Raw genomic sequence first — 15055 nt, forward strand, 5'->3', positions numbered from 1 at the left:
TCCCCTCATACCTGCTTTCACCACTGACATTGGGGGTCAACATCTGGAAACTCTATACCCGCGTGGTCTCAGACCTGCCAGGGGCTGGCATTGCATATCAGTGCAGTGTCTGTCCAGCCTATCAGTGACTCCCTGATGAGGACAGCAGCTGAGTGAGAAGGGATTAGTATCACTATTATTATTATTTTTAAGTTTCTGTTTAGAGACATCCTGCTGAGATGTGCACAAAAGAGAGGTTTGGTACATTGTAGGCACGTTCCAGCCTTCAAAATGCAGAACATGTCCCTGAATCAAAGTAAAGAATTTCCTTCCCCAGATAGACTGTGGGAGTTTCATATATTTATTTGAATGAATATTAATTTGGGTCAGCTGACAGGACCAGCTAGCCTACAGGCTCAAACTGTAATTTACACTTTGGTGAAGAAAAGCAGTTTTGGAAATTCAGACCTCTTCTAAATCCTATATGATCCTGGCTCTAATTGGCCAGCTCCTTCCCAGGGAACACTGTGCATCTGCAGTGATTTATGCAGACAGAGTTGCAGCCTGGGCATCTTGATGTGTGACTCCTCTCTCCCACCCTCACCTTGAGGACTAGGTAGCAGAGTCCACCCACCACAGTGGCCCCATGAATAAGGGTTTGTTACTGATTCAAGGTGATGAGGAGGAGGTACTGTTTGTTCTGACGTAGCAGCTTTAGAAGCAGAGGAAGGAGCTGCAGGGAGAGGCATTTTCCAGGAAGGTCATCCTGGGTCAAGTGGCATTGAGGATGTGGCATGAGGAGGAAAAGCTTGAACAAATCAGGAGAGGCCTGGATTTAATCCCGACTTCTAGCACAACACCACAATGATTGGACACGTCATTTAGACCCAGTGTCTCCTCCTAAAAAATCCAGCCTATGAAGAATAATAATAGTAAAAAACTTACATAACGCTTTTCCCTAGTTAGGCACTAAATGTTTTACACTTATTGAAACTCAGTTAATCAGCCCAAGGAGTCCTGGAAGCTTGTTGTCTTAGACAAAATTCTAAAATGCTCCACAATGAGATATCACCTCATATGTGTCAGAATGGCTATCATCAAAAAGAAGAGATAACAAGTATTAGAGAGGATGGGGAGAAAAGGGAACCCTTGTGTGCTGTGGGTGGGATTGTAAATTGGAGCAGTCATTATGGAAAAAGAGTATGGAGGTTCCTCAAAAAATTAAAAATAGAACTACCATATGATCTGGCAATTCCACTTCTGGGTATATCAAAAGAAAATGAAAATACTAATTAGAAAAGATATATGTACCCCTATGTTCATTGCAGCATTACTTACAATAGCCAAGATATGGAAGCAACCTAAGTGCCCATCAACAAATAAATGGATAAAGAAGATGTATATATATATATATATATATATACCACACACACACACACACACACGCGTGCGTATACACATATACACATTATGCAGTGGAATATTACTCAACCATTAAAAAAGAATGAAGTTTTGCCATTTGTGACAACATGGATGGACCCGGAGGGCATTATGCTTAGTGAAATAAGTCAGAGAAAGATAAATACTGTATGTTTTCACTTATATGTGATATCTAAAGAACAAAGCAAATGAATACAGAGAGATAGAGAACAAATTAGTGGTTACCAGAGGAAAGAGAGGTCGGAGGAGGGGTGAAATTGGGTGAAAGTTATTGAGAGATACAAACTTACCACATATAAAGTAGATAAGTCACAGTGATGAAATGCACAAGCACAGGGGATATAGTTCATATTTTATAATAACTTTGTATGATGTGTAATCTATAAAAATATCAAATTTTTTTTGGTATACCTGATACCAAATAATATTTTAATATAGTTCAATAAAAATAAAATAAAATAAAACAAAATAAATAAAATAAAATAAAATAAAATGCTTCTCAAGCTTCCCGCCCCCTTGTGTTTATACCCTATATGATCCCTCCATACACACTTGAGTTTGAATAGAACTTAAAAGTATGAAGGCTACCACTCTGTCATTATTTTACTTTAAAAGGTGAAAGAATTTTGTAGATGTTATTAATGTTCCTAATTAGCTGGCTCTGAGTTAATCAAAAGAGAGATTATCCTAGGTAGGCCTGACTTCATCAAGTGAGCTCATAAAAGAGACTGGGTCTACCCTAAAAGAAGAAATTCGACTATAGGAGGAATTCTCCTGCTGACCTTGATCTAGCAAGCTGCCATATTGTGGAGAGGGTCACGTGGCAGCGAATAGCAGACAGCCTCTAGAAGCCTGGAATGGACCCTTGATTTAAGTCAGCAGCAGAGTGGAAGCCTCAGTCATACCATCACAAGGAAATGACACAAAGGATCTTAGAAGCAGCTCTTTCCCTTGTCAAGACCCCAGACATGGATGTACCCCACTGGCACCTTGACTTCAGCCTTGTGAAACTCTGAGCATAGTACATATAGGCACTAACATGTACCCTCTGACCCATAGAAACTGAGATTGCACATTTGTGTCTACAGAAACAGCTGTTTGTTGTAATTTGTTATGCAGCAACAGAAAATGAATACACCTGCGTATTATTACCTTCATTTTTGCAACAAGGAGACTGAGGTACAAAGTAGACCAACTTGCCTAAAGTTACTAAGTCAGTAAGTAGTAGAACTTGCATCTGAACCTTGGTTTCTGGCTCCAGAGTGTGTATATTTAACCATGGCATTGCACTAAGCTCCTGCCACCTGCCTTCTCTTTGTCTCCCTCTCCCTGTGAATTGCCATGGCCAGAGCAGACATAGGACCCGTACCTCTGGTATAGTTGGTCGGAAAGCCATTTTGAAAGCAGTACCTGTTGTCCCCTGGCCTCTAGCCAGTCCCCCACTCTGTAACAACTCCCTTTTTTCATAGATGGGAAATCCTGGGCTTCATTCCAAGAGGGTTGTTTTTTTTCTTCTTCTTCTTCTTCTCTTTTTTTTTTTCCTTAACACTTCTCTTTAAAAAAATCTACAGTGTTTGAATTATAGCCCTGTGGTTAAGGGAAATGACATTTACTGGGGAAGCAACTTGTTATGGTCTTAGGTACTCTGCCAAATGCAATGAAAAGGGGGCTTTTAAATGTCATTTATACATTAAAAAAGATTTAAAGAGACACTGAAGAATATACCCACCTGGCATTGCCAAAATCTGTAGGCCTTGTATCCACAAGTATCCCGGGCTAAAATTTAATTTGTTCTTTTATGAGTGAGTAGAGTATATTCTGCCCCAGGTCTGAACCAAAATGTTTAAAAATCACATTTCATTTAAAAGGATTCATGGAGACATGCCAGATCTACAAAGATATAAAGTGTAGATCTCAAGCGTAGGCAGATGCCTTTATTGCCTAGAGAATCTCTTTTTTTTGCAGGAAAAGAAATAGTAAGAGAAGGAGACAATATTCTTTTAAGCAAGAGGACTTAACCTGGATGAGTTTTCTTAAACTTTTTGAAAATATGGACAGAAGCTTCTCTAATTTAAATAAAAGATGACGGAAGTCCAGTTATATAATAATTCTTAGGAGATAACCAGGTGAGTAATCCAAATTACTTAGCAATGGTGTCGAGTTAAACCAACAGTGGCTACTTTGATCTGATCCTTATAGAATGAAGATCAGAAGATAATTTAAAATCTTAAGAGTGATACTGGTAATGGTTCCACTGCAATGCTTTTTAACCCTTGTTAGTTAATTTCGTCTATGGTCTTGAATACATTAGCAATATATATATATCTGTAATTTCGTTTTTGTCATTCACATTTTTTGCTTGTAAAATGCACTTGAGAATCCCTCTCCCATTAACCTTCAGATATCCTAGATATTTATAGCTCATTTTTAGCCATTCACTTGCTTTGTGAACAGTGGCAAAACACTAATACATCTCTCACTATGTGAGGTTAATGCAGCACATTGACACATTAAAGTGAAAAGGGTCTTTATATGTAAAAGTGACACGAACATCTCAGTATCAGTGGGCTGTGTACATTGAATTGCTTTCATTATAAGTGATTAATTTGGGTCATATCATCTAATGCCTTTTAGTCTTCTTTGTGATCAAGAGCACGCAGCATTTTATAAGACCTTCACCAGGAGTAAGTGTGTTCTGGAATGGATTTGCTCACTGTATAATGATGCCACAGGCTTTCAGAAACAGAGTGGAAAATGGTACAAAGGTGAAGCTGTGACTATTTGGTTAGACTTGCAAACAAATTTTTAAGCACTGCTAAGGATTAGATATTTTAAATCTAATTAGAATTTAATTGTATTTGTATAGAACAGGATCTGCAGCTTAATAACAGTGCTCCCTGTACATATAGCAAGCTCTCTTAATGGTGCTGTCACCTATTCAGTATTGTTGTGATGAATTTCGGAGATAATACATGAGACTGTATGTAATACAATGCCAGGAATCTGGGAGTTATTTAATTGATAGTGAAATCTGAAAAACAAACAAAAACACTTTATTGAGTGCCCATTAAATGAATGAACACAGGTATGAAGCATTTTAGATAGTTACCAATAGCTAAGTATGGGATTTGGGGTAATGTGACTATATTACTTTTTAAAATAGTAAAACATTATTTAAGAGAGTTCTTGCCACCATTTAGAGCCTTGAGACAGACAAATCCTTTTAGATAGAGAAGAACTTACAGAAAGGGAATGTTGGATATTTGAAGAACCTTGTGATAGGTTAAATGGCTATACCAAATTAAGTAATCTGTAATCAAAATATGTAATGACAATTGTTTCACCAAGATCTTCCCTGGGTTAAAATACCTGACCCAGGAGCAATCAGAATGATATCCAGGTTGATAATAGGCAGTGTTTTATCATGTACATCAGTGAAAGTCTGACTCAAGCAGAAGAAAAGCCCTGGGGAAAAAAAGCCCTTTTTCTCTGAAAACTCCAGCTGCGGCCTATGGCCAAGTACCCTGCTTGACACTCTGATTTACTTAAAAGCAAATTATTTGAAAAGCAAAACAAAACAAAAAATTAGTTGTAAGGATATTGACCAAATCCTTCTTCTATTCCAGGATCTATGACTGCTCTAATTGACAAATAGGTCAGAAAAGGCCAATCGTATTATTGTGTCCAAGTTGTTATAATAAAGTTGAACAGTTTTAATTATTTAATTGCTTAATTATTTTCACTGGATACTCTTGATATTCTTTCTTCTTTTAAATGTTCTTATTAATGAAAGATTGCATTTGTCACTCTTTTGTAGCCTGCCAAGTAGTGTAATTGGCAAAGAGTATTTCAGGTGTTGGGGCCCTTTAGCCAGAACTTGCTGTCATTCTCATTGTTCTGGGGAAAAAGAAAACAAACTTTCGGAAATGACAGTGGATAAGCCTGAGCCTTGGTTTAAGCAGTGGAAGGAAGTGTAGTTCGTTAGTTTAAGCACAGAGGAAATCTTTCTTAAAGAAACTGGACTGATTCCTTTAAGAAATAAAAGCTAAAGTGCTCTGTGGGGAAGGTGAGACACTTGGTGACAGTTTGCTTAGTGTTCAGTGCAGTCACAAATGCTATCTAGCTGGTGACAGCAGTCAGACTAGAGATTACCAGGATAACCAACAGCTAAGCCTAGGGCCTGCCCTGAGCAAATAAGTCATCAAGTTTGTCTTCAACTGCACCCCCACCCCCTACTGCCTCCTTCTGCATCCTCCTCCTCAGTTCCAAGGTTTCTTTTCTCCATTTTTTTCCCCAAAGCCTTAAGGTATTTTAATTACTTGTTTTTTTAATTGTTAAAAACATTCATGTGTTTCCCCTTTATAGTTTAAAGTTCTCTAATCAAAGGAGGACAGTAGTTTGGTAAACTGAATTCATACTAAGATGAGAGAATCACAGGGATTTTTTTTTTAACTGTTTCTAGGGATCTTTTTACTAATACTTGGAAAGGACTGTGCCTAACTTAAGGGGACCAGAGCAGAAGAGGTGAGTGGGTACTTACGCAGAAGAGTGAGTGAATGAAATTGTGCAGTGGATGCCAGTGAGACTCAAAGTGTTGGGTTCCAAATCTGTTTCTGAGGTCTTAAAGAAAGTATTTCTCCTGAGTAATATAGGAAGTAAGCTAAATTACTACCTCATTCTGTCTCATTTTATTTTCGATCCTTCTCAGAGGAAATTTATACTACTGTAAGGTCTCATGCCCTATGGAAGCATGAATATTTTTTTCTGACAGTTTGTCATGTAGAGCACCCAACCAGTCTTGCATTATTTTTTTCAACTTTTGTTTTTGTTGTTGTTCAGATAGGACTTTGTAGAGCTTTGCATTGTACTGAAACTCAATAATATGACCTCTGGGGTTTGAATCTTATTTGAAGAGATAAAGATGTCCACCCATAAAGAGGGCAGATTATAAAGAATAAATTCTGTCCACGTAGAAAGGATTCCAGAATAGCCATAAGCCATCAGAAAATGCAGAGGCTTTAGCCTAACCTACACAAGAAATATATCTCAGTAAGACTGAAGTCTCTTTCCCAGTTTTTTTTTCCCCAAATAATTACAGTTATTATCCATCATTATCCATCTGGAGTGTATCTGAGTAATACCTATTGGGAAAAGAGCATTGGATTTGCAGACATGAAACTAGATATTTTTACCTTGTATGCTGCTTCTCTCCATCTCCTCCAGATTCATTCCACCCTCTTCTGCCCACTTCTGTGCCTAACTTTTTTCGGTGGCATCATCCAGCATCTTTATTCTTTAGCTTTTGGTTTGTTTCTGTCAGTGGGAGGCACTGGCAAGGGAGTGGAGGGTGAGAAAAGAGAAGGATCTGGGTACTTCTCCCCTGGCATTCCAGTACTCCACTCTGCCACAGTCCTGGCAGCATCTGTGTCCACCACCCTGTCCAGCGGCAGCTCTCCCCAAGCTCTGGGAACATTATTCTCTCTTCTTTAGGCCTAGGGATAGTTGTGACTTTCTGCTTTTCAGTCCCCAAGTGTTTTACATTCCCTTCGTTGGCCCCTTGGATCAATTATTTTCAGTCAAATCCTTTAGATATACCATCTGTTTCCTGTCAGAACCCTAACAGATACATTCAGGTTCTTGGACAAGTCAGATAATCTCTCTGACCTTTTATTTTCTTCATCTATAAAATCAGATAATATCTACATTGTTTATCTTGAAGGGTTGCCAGGAGGACCAGTAATGCATGTGAATTAATAAAGTGTCATAAAAATGCCCACTGTGAATAGCAAATGATCTGCTAATATTGACTCTCCAATCAGCTTTCCTTAGGTACTTGATTTGTTTTTCATAACCTCTCTCCATGATAAACTGATAGAAGCTTTGATAATGAACTCTTGGGTTGATGAAAGGCAAGCAGAAGCAGGAAAGGTAATTCTCTATTGCATGTATTCCAAAGCTAAATATATGCTAGCCTTAGGTTTTTACCATACCTCTGTTCCCCTTCTCGGCAGTATGTAATTCAGAGCTGGGAGGGCAATATAGATCATCTTTTTTTTGCATGAATTCTTTTTTTTTTTTTTGGGGGGGGTACACCAAGTTCAATCATCTGTTTTTATACACATATCCCCGTATTCCCTCCCTTCCTTGACTCCCCCCCCTCCTCGCGTCCCCCCCACCCTCCCCACCCCAGTCCTCTAAGGCATCTTCCATCCTCGAGTTGGACTCCCTTTGTTATACAACAACTTCCCACTGACTATCTATTTTACAGTTGGTAGTATATATATGTCTGTGCTACTTTCTCGCTTCATCTAGCTTCCCCTTCACCCCCCGCCCCCTCCCAAACCTCGAGTTCTCCAGTCCATTCTCTGTATCTGCGTCCTTGTTCTTGTCACTGAGTTCATCAGTACCATTTTTAGATTCCGTATATGTGAGTTAGCATACAATATTTGTCTTTCTCTTTCTGACTTACTTCACTCTGTATGACAGACTGTAGGTCTATCCACCTCATTACATATAGCTCCATCTCATCCCTTTTTATAGCTGAATAATATTCCATTGTATATATATGCCACATCTTCTTTATCCATTCATTTGTTGATGGGCATTTAGGTTGCTTCCATGTCCTGGCTATTATAAGTAGTGCTGCAATAAACATTATGGTACAAGTTTCTTTTGGGATTATGGTTTTCTTTGGGTATATGCCCAGGAGTGAGATTACTGGATCATATGGTAGTTCTATTTGCAGTTTTTTAAGGAACCTCCAAATTGTTTTCCATAGTGGCTGTACCAACTTACATTCCCACCAGCAGTGAGGAGAGTTCCCTTTTCTCCACACCCTCTCCAACATTTGTTGTTTCCAGATTTTGTGATGATGGCCATTCTGATTGGTGTGAGGTGATACCTCATTGTGGCTTTGACTTGCATTTCTCTGATGATTAGTGATGTTGAGCATCTTTTCATGTGTTTGTAATATAGATCATCTTATACCTTTGTTCCTACCCTGCATTTTTACCCTTGATAATGACTTTGTCAGACATTATTTCCTTGTAGTGTCTTGTATATGGCTCATCTCTCTGTGAGATTATAAAGTTTCTGTACAGTGTTCCTAGATAGGGATCGTATCTTACATGCTTTTAATGGCAGGATAATTCACATACTGTTAAGCATGTATTTGATAAAGCAGACACTTGGGAAATGAATGGCTGGGTATTCAGTGCACACCTGTTGCTATTGAAACTTCCAAAACCTGATCAGGGGCATTTACTGGTTTTATACGAGTGTGCTCTCCCTAATTAGCATGCCCCTTTTTGCATGCTGAAAAGTGTTTGTTTAACAAATGAAGATTTTATGGACATCTGTTGTGTTTTATATGTGTATTTTATTGTGTGATTTGGCACATGTAGGACTTAAAATTCAAGAGGAGAAACTCTTCCTCTATGTTCCCATCTTACTAGGTTGGCGTCTAGTAAAATGACCTTACAAAACAAAATAAATGTTTATGATGAAAACAACTAATGGTTTTCCATCCAGTCTTCCCAATGCCAGTAAAGAAAAGTAATGCTACTCCTGAAGATCAGGTAAACCCAAACTCACACATTCAGGGGAAACATTTAAATTTTCAGAATAATAGGCCTGGGAATAGAGACTGCTGATTTATCCACTGAACCAGCTCTAGAAAGGGCACACGGACAATAGTATAAGAGCATTTGGCTCACTGATTCTTCCTTTCTTTGTTTGCTTATTTCTGAATAGGCACAATGCACTCCAGAGAACCCTTGCTATTTTTTGTTCCCACATTCTCACTCCTTCAAAAATAAAAAGAGAGAAAAATAACTTAGATAATCCGGAGCCATATTAAAGGCTCTTGAGAGGCCTAGACTGCTCCTACTAATTTCTCTCAGAGAGAGGCTATGTGAAAACAGAATCAACAGCCTAGTTGAAAGGATGGTATAAAAGTCCCTTAGCTTACTGAGGTTGCCAAGGTGCTGAGAAAAGTAGAGTACTGCTTAGATCCTAGAATATCTTTGGTAAATTGAAAAACTGACTGGAAACAGAAGACCATAGGAATATATGTATGTACATGTGGAATGAAATTTGAACATAACAGAGGGGTCATAGTAGATTAGCAGCTGACTGAGAGTAACACTTAAGTGCAAAAATACAGAAGGAAGCACAGGACAGCTGGAAGTCCCAAGGAGAGAAGAGAATGCACGAGCTTGTTAAATTTCTGATTTATTTGGTGTAGACAATAATGCCAGTGAAGTTTAGGAAACAGATTAAAATGGGAAGGAACCATCAGGGAGCATTCCTTGGAGAAGATGAGCCTGAAATTGGCCTCTGAAGGATTGGTTTGGTATAAAGCAGAACAATGGGGTTGAAGAAATGCCATATACCCTTTTCATGGGAAGATTTATACATTAAAGCAAAAAAATTAGTCAAGTAGAATGTCCAGTAAAAAATAATGAGGTGATATTGGAAAGTCTTCTCTAGACCCCTGGGCAGAGAAAGAGTCAATCTTCCAAACGGTCAGTGGTGATGAGGCTGAGGAAGCAGTTATTCCCAGGATTCTTAGTGGAAAGGATGAAGGGAATGTGTTGGTTTGTTCAGGGTACCACCACAATCTCATAGACTGGGCAGCTTAAACAGAAATTTATCTCTCTTCCCCTCTTATTAGAACACTAATCCCATCATGGGACCCCATCCTCATGACCTCATCTAAACCTAATTAACTCTCAAAGGCCCCATTGCCAAACACTTTCATATTGGGGGCTAGGGCTCATTGTATGAATTTTAGGGGGACACAATCATTCAGTGTGTTACAGGAAGTAAATCAGTTGCATAGAAAGGGATTCATTACTCTTTTGGGGGCATTAAGAGAAGCTGTCATGTGAGAGGAGGAAAAAAAGTAGACACAGAACAAGAGGAATAACATAGTCCTGACTATATGGCAATTTAAGACACTAGGTCCAGAAAAATAGATGAGGAGTTGTGACCTATCTCAGAGTATATTGATCAGCCATAGGAACTAACTAACTACCTACCTACCTACCTAGGGACTGCCTAGTCAGATAAAAGAATCAAAATATGCAAAAAGGTAATTGGCTAGGGAGAAAACAAATATGGGGTCTGATTTCTGCACCTAGAATTCGGATAGAATTAATTTCAGGGAAGGAGATTATAAAGTCAATCGAGGTTGTTTTGGTTCCCAGAGAAGGACACTGCAGGGTTATGTAGGAAAGACCCTTTCTCATATAGGGCCAGGAATGAATGCAGAGAGACAGCTGCAGAGTGCGTGCAGAATGATCTAAATTCAAAGAGGACAGGGCCCTGGAGCAGAGGCCTGGAGTGCTGAAAGGAGGTAACTGTGTTGTCTTTGGTGGAAATGGAAGGAATGGTGAAAGACGAACACTCTGGTATGGGGTTAAGGCAAGGATATTTTCATAGAGTGGACTAAGTGTCTTGAATAAGCATAACCCAAATGGCTGGTGAAACATCCTGGGAACAAATTGTGACCTAGACTAAGATGGGACATCAGTAAAGAAGTCATAGTCTTCCTAGGATGTCTCACTTCTAAGTATAGTCTCATTACAGACGGAGTCGCCTTTCACGTCATACCTTTGAAACTCTATTACCTTTGAATATACATCTTCTTTCTTTTCTAAGCAAGTTCCTAAGGAAGATAGTGGCAATATAGAAGAGCAGCCGAAATGCTGGGGGTCTAATACAAAGAAGAAGAAACGATTAATTTGATGGATGAAGTGAACTGATTTTGCTTAGTACAGTTTACCTCAAACAATAAACCAATTCCTGTAGAATCAGTATTCTCCGCAGCGAGAAATCTAGCATGCATACTCTTCATTTGTCCAAATGTGCATTATCATAATATCAGTAATGTGTTATATTCATGATAAATTGTGATATGATATATATTAATACTATCACATTCATGGTAAAAAACAAACTCTAATTGGAAAGGCACACTAACAAAAGAATTTGAAGCTATACAAATTTAAGGCAATGTGAGCTATAAAGTTTAAATTTGTATTCTTATTTCTGCCTCTAAATATGTCATTTGGGGGAGTTCCCTGGTGGCCTAGTGGTTAGGATTTGGGGCTTTCACTGCTGTGGCCCGGGTTCAGTCCCTGGTCAGCGAACTGAGATCCCATAAGCCATGTGGCACAGCTGGAAAAAAAAAAAAAAAAAAGAAGAAGAAAAAGAAGTAATTTTATTGGAATAAATTCCACAAATAGTTTTTCAAGGCTTTATAAAAAAAAAAATAGTAAAACTCTATACTCCTGCTGGGCCTGTAGAATCTACATTACACTGTGACCTCATTCTGAGCAAGTAAAACCTGGGTAATTTAAGGTAAATGAAAGTAAATGGCGTAAATGTAGAAGAGATATATACACATACCTTCTGTATGTGTGTTTCTTTTTACTATTGAATTTTGAACTGTTTTTCCCACTCTTTGCCCAACCATTCTCTCCCATTTCTCTGTCTATGTGTTAAGAATCAGAGCCCATCTCAGTGATTGTGAAGTTGTAAGTCTTATCTCTGGAGCAACCAGTGTAAATCAGAATTTAAACCCCACCAGCCAAAGGCTGACAAACAGTCCCAGAATGTAGTATGTCTGCCAACATCTGTTACTTGAGGATAGATGGATTTGGTTCTGATGTGATCATTTTCTATTGGCAGTAAGGAGCTGTTATGAGACAGAGGGTGCTAGGAAACAAACAAGATATTTCAAATAAAAAATTCCAGAACTCCTGTATCTAGAGTGATTATTTTTAAATAAAAAAAATTAAAAATCATTAAAATAGTATATTTGAATTTCATAGATGTTCTTGAGTAAAATCTTTTAGCTGCCTGCATCAAAAGAGGATTATAGAAAAACATATACAAATAGATGATCACAAAGAAGGCAACAGTCAGATAAAACCAAAGTCAGGCATAGCCTGAGAAAGTCCTATTTTTCTAAAACCCTCCAGGTCTGCTTGTACAACTTTATGACAAAGTTGTCATGACAAAGATCAGGAAAATCGATTGAGGCCATGCTAGGTGAGGTAAGTGTTCCACTTCAATTATTTTACATGTTTTTAATTTGGAACAGAAGAGCCTCAGTCATTTTTAGTTGAACATGTATAAGAGTGAGGAGATGAACATGCTTTCATGCTTTGGGCCTGCCAGCTTTTGAATCCTGCAACTGGCAGCAAAACTGGCCAATTCGTTCAAGACCAAACTGGGGTGTGTGTGTGTGGGGTGTGTGTGTGTGTGTGTGTGTGTGTGTGTGTGTGTGTGTTTTGAAATTTTGAGTGGAAAATTAGTGTTACTGTGTAATTTTTGGTTTTATAAAATTCTAGCATTTCCAATGCTATCTATTTCTTCTAAAATGATATCATTTGTATAAACTACAATCAAAGGCTGGTGGTACTTACATGAGGGCCTTTAGATTTGAATAGTCAGGCTTCTAAAACGAATAATCAACTGAATTAAAGAATATCTTTTTTTACTCAATTTCTTTTCTATCAAAGTCTGAACTTTAGTCAAATACTAAAGCACAACTATTACTAAAGATATGTCTAAAACTTGACTTTTATGAAATCTACCAAGGACTACCTATTTGATATTCTTCAGAATATTAATGTAGTCATTAGAAAGCCTAAAATGTATTTCAATTGACTTTGAAATTCTTTGTAGACAAATAACTTGTGCAGAGAGATGTGGGAGGTAGGTAGAATCAGAAAAAAGTAGGATATGGGAAGTGGACACTGATTAAGTAAAGGGATTAATAAAAAAAAGATTTGATTTTCTGGACTGTGGTGTTTGACCAGAATATTAGGGAATGGCAAATGGTAACGTATTTCTGAACAACCAAGAAGAAAATATTTTCAAAGATTTTGTTAATGTTTTAGAGGCTTTAAACTAATTCTTGAAAGGAAGACGGATGTAAAAAGAAGATATCATAAGCATAACACAGAAAAAGCTATAGTGGACATGCTACCCAACTATTCTCAGCCATCACCTGACTCATGTTATCTCCCCAAGTGTGCCCCCAACCGCTCCTTCAAGAGCTTTTTTCTCCATGCTTTCTCTGCCTGGAAGGGCTTTCCTCCTTTGACTACAGGACGAACTCTACTTACTTCTCAAGACTTAGTTCAAATATCTCTTTTGCCATGAAGCTATCCCTGATACCCTGCAAATTTTACTTTTTATTGCACTTATTGCACTGTCAAGTTATTTGCCTTCTCCTCTAGAATGTTCAAAACAGGTAGAGACTTAGTCATTTTATGTGCCTAACTCATAGTAGTTCTTGTTAAACAAATAAATGAATATTGAGTATCATGATTTCAGAAAAAATGACTGTTTTCATGATATAATTATGTATAAGATAAAAAACTACATCTGGATCTAATAACAGTGGATTTACGGTTGGTAAAATCACTCACTGAGCCCAGAAGCTGATTGGGTGGTATGAAACTGGAGGGGAGTTTCCAGTGAAAGACTTTAAGCCTTTGTCTTAAACATAGTCTTATACTGCGTAATAAGTGACTTAAAGAGAGAAGTAAAAGATTAGAATTAGTTAATTACATTTATTCAACTCCTGGTAGTCTTTAAAGTTTTAGACTTCCTAAATTATGTTATGCCCTTTGCTATATGAACCAATAAATTAGCTTTGTGGTTTATATATTACTCTTTTTTTTTTTTTTGAGTGGGTTATTAGTTTGAATTTCCAGAAGCTGGAAAATTCTTATTTGAATTAAAAAGAAAAACAAAAAATAAAATAAAATAAAACTAAAGTTTTAAAATTGGTAATGGTGAGGTATCTCTTTCCTTGTCTTTGTTGTTTTCTCCTTAACACCATCTGTGCATCAGGAATTTGTTGAAAACTATGTCTTGATTTTATCATTCTAGTATATTTTGTTAAATAAGATACAAGACATTGCATTTCTTCAATATTTTAGATGGCTTTTAGAGTCCAACGGGAAATGTTAACAGATGAAAATAATAATAACAAACCCTTACATTGTTAAGAACAGTCCAGACTCTTCTGGAAAATATGTGAGTTCTTTCACTTACGAAGCCTACTGTTGGAAAATAAAGAAAACTATGCTCTCATGTGGTCCTGTTGGTCCAGAATATAGTCAAAGCCATTAATTCTGAGGTCTTGCCAGTCTTACCATCTTAAGTCTGTTTTCTCCAGGCCACAGAGAAGAACCCAGTGTCTGGGTCTAAAGACTGATTTGCACAAAAAGCAATGGATACAAAAGAGAAACATGGTTTATTCATAGTTTTAGAGCAAGCAGGAACTTGAGATATCTCTTTTAGAGATTTCCAGGCCTGACTGCTCATCAGAATCACCTGGAGGGCTTTTAAAATACAGATTTCTGGTCCTCATCCCCTGAGATATTCTAGGAGGGCGATCTAGAGGACTAAATTTACTAAGGCCTCCAGATAGTGTTGATGCCTAGCCAGATTTGGAAACCAGTGATTTGGTCAAGCCTCCCTGATTTCTGGATGCAGAAACTGAGGCACAGAAGGTGAAGTGACAGCTCAAGGTTGGCAGAGCAGTGTCAGAACCTAGTGCTCCTGATGTCCAGTCTTTAGTGCATCTGTAGTAAACTACGGAAGCGTAGAT

This window comes from Hippopotamus amphibius, chromosome 15 (genome assembly GCF_030028045.1).
Source record: "Hippopotamus amphibius kiboko isolate mHipAmp2 chromosome 15, mHipAmp2.hap2, whole genome shotgun sequence".
Taxonomy (NCBI): Eukaryota; Metazoa; Chordata; class Mammalia; order Artiodactyla; family Hippopotamidae; genus Hippopotamus; species Hippopotamus amphibius.